We start from the raw sequence: 6000 nt of genomic DNA on the forward strand, positions 1-6000 counted from the left end.
CAGTTACTGGTTGTGAGTAGAAAAACAAAGCAAGCCACCAGGAGACACTAAAACCACCCACGAAGCGTCACATGGGAACATATTCTTCTTATGCTCATGGTTTATTGATTAATTTTCCTGTCTAGGTTATTCACAAATCTGGCTTCATGTTTGTCGGTTAATATCACCAATAAGTGCAGATTAAACCTGGCAGTGGAAGGTAAACGTACTTAGTCCTAATTTACGAACTGATTGCTTGTAAACATTGACATTATATCTTTGTATATGTAGATAATCACATCCGTAGATTGAACAAAGACTCTTTCATACCCTTTACGTTTCATAAGTACTGGTGAGTGAGCTGGGTGTAACATCACTTTGAATAGTCTGTCAGTTATATGAATTGAGACGAATGTCAATGCTTAGATTTGTTTAGACTTTTCCATAATCCCATCACAACGGGTAGCGTACTGACAAACATGAAACCATATTAAGTTGGGAATATAACCTATTGCCAGCAATTGACGATCAATTCAGATAGGATTTGCTATTTCATCACAAAGACTGGTATGAATTAGTTAGCATTGTAACACACACAATAATTCGTGCAGAATGAATTGTACTCGGGTCTAGTCAACGAACTGAGCTGACAATCGGATGGTGGCATAAAACTGTTCACGATATTATTGATTTATAAGCAAAATTGATTTGAGAGTAAACAAAACGAAAATTACATGTTGACTATGAAATAAGTAAACCATAAAGGTTTGCAAAGACATCAAGGCGGTTTTTTGTCATTCGCTTTATGGATTTATGCTTTGTTGACTAACGCCGCACACAGCCATAATATGGTTCCATGGTGTCGGCATACATACAATCGAGTTTAAACCATGGATTTGCTACGTGCATCACTAGCGCAAAATTAAAATACAATAACATTAATGACGCGGAAATCCATAAAGCCTCAGTATTTTACCACCCTATCCATTTAGGATTATCCAAATGCATTTGACATGTCATCTATGTTCATTGCAAGTGTCATGCATGACATATTAAGAAAAGGCTTATCCATCTGTACAAATGTTATTAAACACGGTGGTTCATATACGAGAAATATAAGCATACAGTGCAGTACATACATCGAATGTAATTGAAGAAACATTGGAGACAAATTATCTGAGAGAAAATCGAATAGTCTTAATCATTAAGCTTATCTGCATTGTGCCTCTTCTATAGACCATTATTCTCACTGCAAATTGTAACAAAGAGATAAACCACTTCGTGTATTGTATCATTATATAACATTATGTCTACAGAGTGTATCAAACAAAGATGATTGTATCCAAGTGAAGTGAATAAAAATAAATTGAAAAACCCCCAAATCATTTGAGACATATGTCCGTTCCCCTTTCCACTATAGAATAAGCATATGATGTCAAACAAACACAAACACAAATGTAAATGAAACTGAAAGAATTTTAAAAGAACTAAAGACTTGACTTCAAATTGTTAGCTTGAATCGTGGTTTTGGACATCGGTCTGTTTCATTTGGTGATGGGTTTAATACGCTTTATCTCTCCACCTCTCTGCATTCGTTTGAAGATGGACAAGCAGAGTATGAGAAAGAACTCCCCGAGTTCTGTGAGAGTCAGGATACTGGCTCCCAGACAGATGCCCATCTGACCTCCCAGGTTACCTAGAAAGAAATGCAATTCCTCCTTTTCACACGAGTAAAGATCGAAATTGATGGAATTAAATGTTTGATGTAAAATAACTTGAAAATCAGCAAGTCAGTATCGAAATCACTATTAGCCTGAATACACATTACACTGACTGTACATGTGTGGTATTTTAGTAGTCCAGTGCTCGTAATGCAACTGAGAAAGTGTCCACCCCACAGCCATGGCCGCCCACCCACTGGGAGTTAAAGCAGTTAACGAGCCTTGTCAATATATCTATGATCAAACGTTAAAACCTTTTCTTTCATGCTTTGGTTTCTCATAAAACTTTCGGGCTTAAACATACAATGTAAGTACGTTAACGATGTACAAGTACTGAATGGTTTCAAAATAGGATGTTTAACATGATTTTACAACATTGTATCTATGTCACAAATTGTCAAAAGCAACATTGAATAATTTTAAACAAGTGCATAAACGGTAAGCTGGTATTACAACATATATAGTTTTTACTGTTCGAATATCAACCACTCTCAGTAACAACATTTTGAGATTTGGGGTTCACATACCTATGACGGTCTCGGTGGTATACTTTGGGATTTGTTCAGTTACCTGGAGCATGAGGTTTTCAAAGTAAACTCTTATTTCCAAATAGTTGTCTCTGAAAATGTACACGTGGGACAATGATTCAATGAACATAATGTATGTAGAAATGAACATCGTCTTATCATCTGTTGTAGAAGTGGACCCTAGGAGGTCCGGGTTAGAATATTGATCTTCAGTGATCAATGCTTGTCGTAAGAGGCGACTAACGGGATAGGGTGGTCAGGCTCGCTGACTTGGATGACACATGTCATCGGCTCCCAACTGCGCAGATGGATACTCACGCTGTTGATCACTGGATTGTCTGGTCCAGACTCGATTATTTACTGGAATATTGCTGAGTGCCGCGTAAAACTAAACTCACTCACTGTTGTAGTAGTGCAATGCATTTATTAATGTGACATTTGAAATGTATGGATCGTTCAATACTTGCTAATTATTTGGTCGATATAATATATATGATTAATATTCCGCCGTTTACAATGTTAAAATCCATCCATGAATTCAATTTGTTTCTGGATGTCTTTATGAAACCTGTTAAAGTCGTCTGAAACACTTACTTGGTGACAATCTTCAATTGATTATACAAACCTTAGGATTTTTTCGTTGCCACTGTAACCGAGGTCAATTATGTACTGTATAGAGACGTTGGATGGGAATTTTGAAGACGACACCTTTGTCTCGTATGTATCAAAATTACATGGGATTTCACAGCCACATTCTGAATGTACATCTGGGTTTTGCGAGACGTTATCTGTAAAGTATAGGATAGGAACCATGCCTTTATAATTCAAATGTGACCATTATTACATTAACCAAAACATAAAAACTGTAAATGTTAAATAATATATTAAAGAGAAAGCTTCAGGGAAAATGTCATGGTAGTGTAGAACTTTAAGCAGACAAAGAGAGCCAGCCAAATGATGCAATTGATGTTGTGATTAGATTACGTGGAAAGTGTACTAACTATATGTTGGCCAGTAGCAGGTGTAAGCTTCAATGATGGAACATATCTCCCCCATGGTTCCTGGAAACAACAGGATTGAGTATGAATACTAAATCCTTTTCAAGATATTCCATTTAATGCCATTCAGTAATCAGTCGAGCTTTTGCCGATACACAATCCTTTAAAGCGATTGTTTCACTGGTGTCACCATTGTATTGTATAGGTTCTATCCCTAAACTTCCACATCCCAATACTACCACACATTGTTAAAACAACAACTGCTCACCACCCCTTTGTTAGTAATAGGATAACCCGAGCAGTGCACTGAACTGAAACAACAGATAATGATACATCACCCGACTTAGCAGAGTGAAGTTTTAAATAGAGAAGAGATACAAGAGCAGTTAGTTAATAAATCTGTAATATATATAATATTTCATGTAGGCAAAAATTGTAAATTTTGTTTTCTTGTTTTAACTTGAAATGTTGTTGATTACGTTAATAATATTCTGAATATACAAAACATAAATTTTCAAGCTTAAAGTACATTTAATGTACATGTATATTAAAATATGTAGGTTGACAATATAACATTGCTAATGAGTTTTGTAATTTTATATTCATTGCTTAAAAGGAGCCAAAAAGCCAAACAATTCCTTTTAAATCTGACTGGCAAATATAAAATTATATGTAGCAAACAAAAATCAAAATGAGAATATGAATTGCATTATGTTTACTTGAAGCTCTATTATCAAACATAATTGCACTACCAAATCCAGGCACAAACACATAAATCAGTTTTAATTAAATAAGGAAAATGGTATCGTTATGGTATGGACATTGGCATTAATTACTATGGTAGTGACATAGTAACGGTAGTGACATTTTAATAATAGCCAGTTTTACATGTTTACGTTAAAAGATAATTTAATGAATTTTGTCAGCCAGATATTTCAGAATGTTTAAAGAATATGAAATAGGCAAAAGATTTCCTTATGGATGTCCCTTTCATTTAAAAAAAACAGGTAAAGACTGCATGTTACGGCAGTGACACTGTGACGGTGTGTTACTACCGTAACGGTCTTATCACAGCGTGTTCTTCTACTCTTCTCTGTATTCATTACTGATCAATGGATTAAACCATTACAGACTGAGGTAATCAGTATGCTAAAGTGTGTACAGTCAACCAGAAATGCTGTTGTTATAAGGTGTGGAAGTTTTGGGAGGATACCATTATTGTGTATAAAATACAATCTGAGAGAAAATTGCTAAAAATTCTCTGGGGCACCACATGCGAATTTGAGACACCATTGTAACCAATCAAAATAAAGCTTTTCCCGAGTTAACATAGAACTATTACTAAACAACCTATATCGAAGCTAAATACAATGTGCGATTGCGTAAACAGGAATGCCATTTCTCTATAACACCATCTGTATTTTCCATTCATCATTCATCAAATACCCGTTCAATGGTTGGATAATAGCCTGATTAATGTTTGAAACGTTTATTCATTTATATTTCAAATGATGTAATTCTAATTTACCACGAACGTTAATAAAACCACCCTTGCCAACATTTTATATAATTTAACCGCAAAAGAATGTTGTAGGACGACGTTATTGACCTGTGTCCTTTAGTGCTTACCGTGGTCCGAAGGCCTGACACACCCGCACTTGTTGAAGATAATCCTTGTGAAGCATTCATCGAGACAGGTTTCATACGTGTACAAGTCATGATATTCTAGTGTGTTATTGAACGTAGGAGATGACGTGTCTACACATGTTCTATTCCCAAAGGAAAGGTAGGGTGCAGGTAGGTATTGGAACTGCATCAAACAAAATAAATAAATCACATTATGAATTAAAATATAATCCAAATAGATAATAATTCATATTATATATCCATGGTTAGTTTGGTGTTAAGTGTGTTATCCGTGTTCTTTGACCATTTGAGTGAAAGTGAACCACTTGGTTATGTCCTGTAGTAATCAGCGGTATTATAGTCCGTTTGGCTCAAAAGCGGACCGATGAATTACAATCTAACTCGAAAACTAATAAACATAAAATACTCAATGAAACTCTGATCATAATCAAAACCTCAGACCAACTCTGTTAGGTTTTTGCAGAATATATGTCCTAAAAATAAAAAAGTTGTTTAACAAACTATCATTAAAATATTGACACAGTTCACTTTTGGTTACGAGGGTGGAGTGCAGAGAAAGGGACAGCCAGGTGTGCGAGAAAGGATGGAGACCGCACATCACAGATTAATGAATCAATAACGTTGTCGGCACTTGCTTCTCTAACACCTGGCTGTCCCTTTCTCTGCACTCCTCCCTCGTAACAAATAGTGAACTGTGATAAATTTTTAATGATAGTTTGTTAAACAACTTTTTAAATTTTAGAACATAAATTCTGCAAACAAATCACAGAGTTGGTCTGATGTTTTGATTATGATCAGCGTTTCATTGAGTAGTTTATGTTTATTAGTTTTCGAGTTAGAATGCAATTCATCGGTCCGCTTTTGAGCCTAACGGACTATAACAAAGTATATTAAGGCCCAATGCCTTAGAGTTCGGACAGATTTTTTCGCCGTAATGCCAAGTATTTTAATATTGTGAAACAATTCATGTGGTTACATTTGTAACAGAGAGATATTCACGTTTCAAGGTCGGAAATGTCATTTGAAGCTACAGGAAACGGACAAACTAAATGGTTAATTCACGAAAGGTATTTGCATTAAGAAAGGTACCTGGCACAAACAGCCATACCGAAACACATTTACTGAATT

This window comes from Haliotis rubra, unplaced genomic scaffold (genome assembly GCF_003918875.1).
Source record: "Haliotis rubra isolate DU_JTF1 unplaced genomic scaffold, ASM391887v1 Scf362, whole genome shotgun sequence".
NCBI classification, from domain to species: domain Eukaryota; kingdom Metazoa; phylum Mollusca; class Gastropoda; order Lepetellida; family Haliotidae; genus Haliotis; species Haliotis rubra.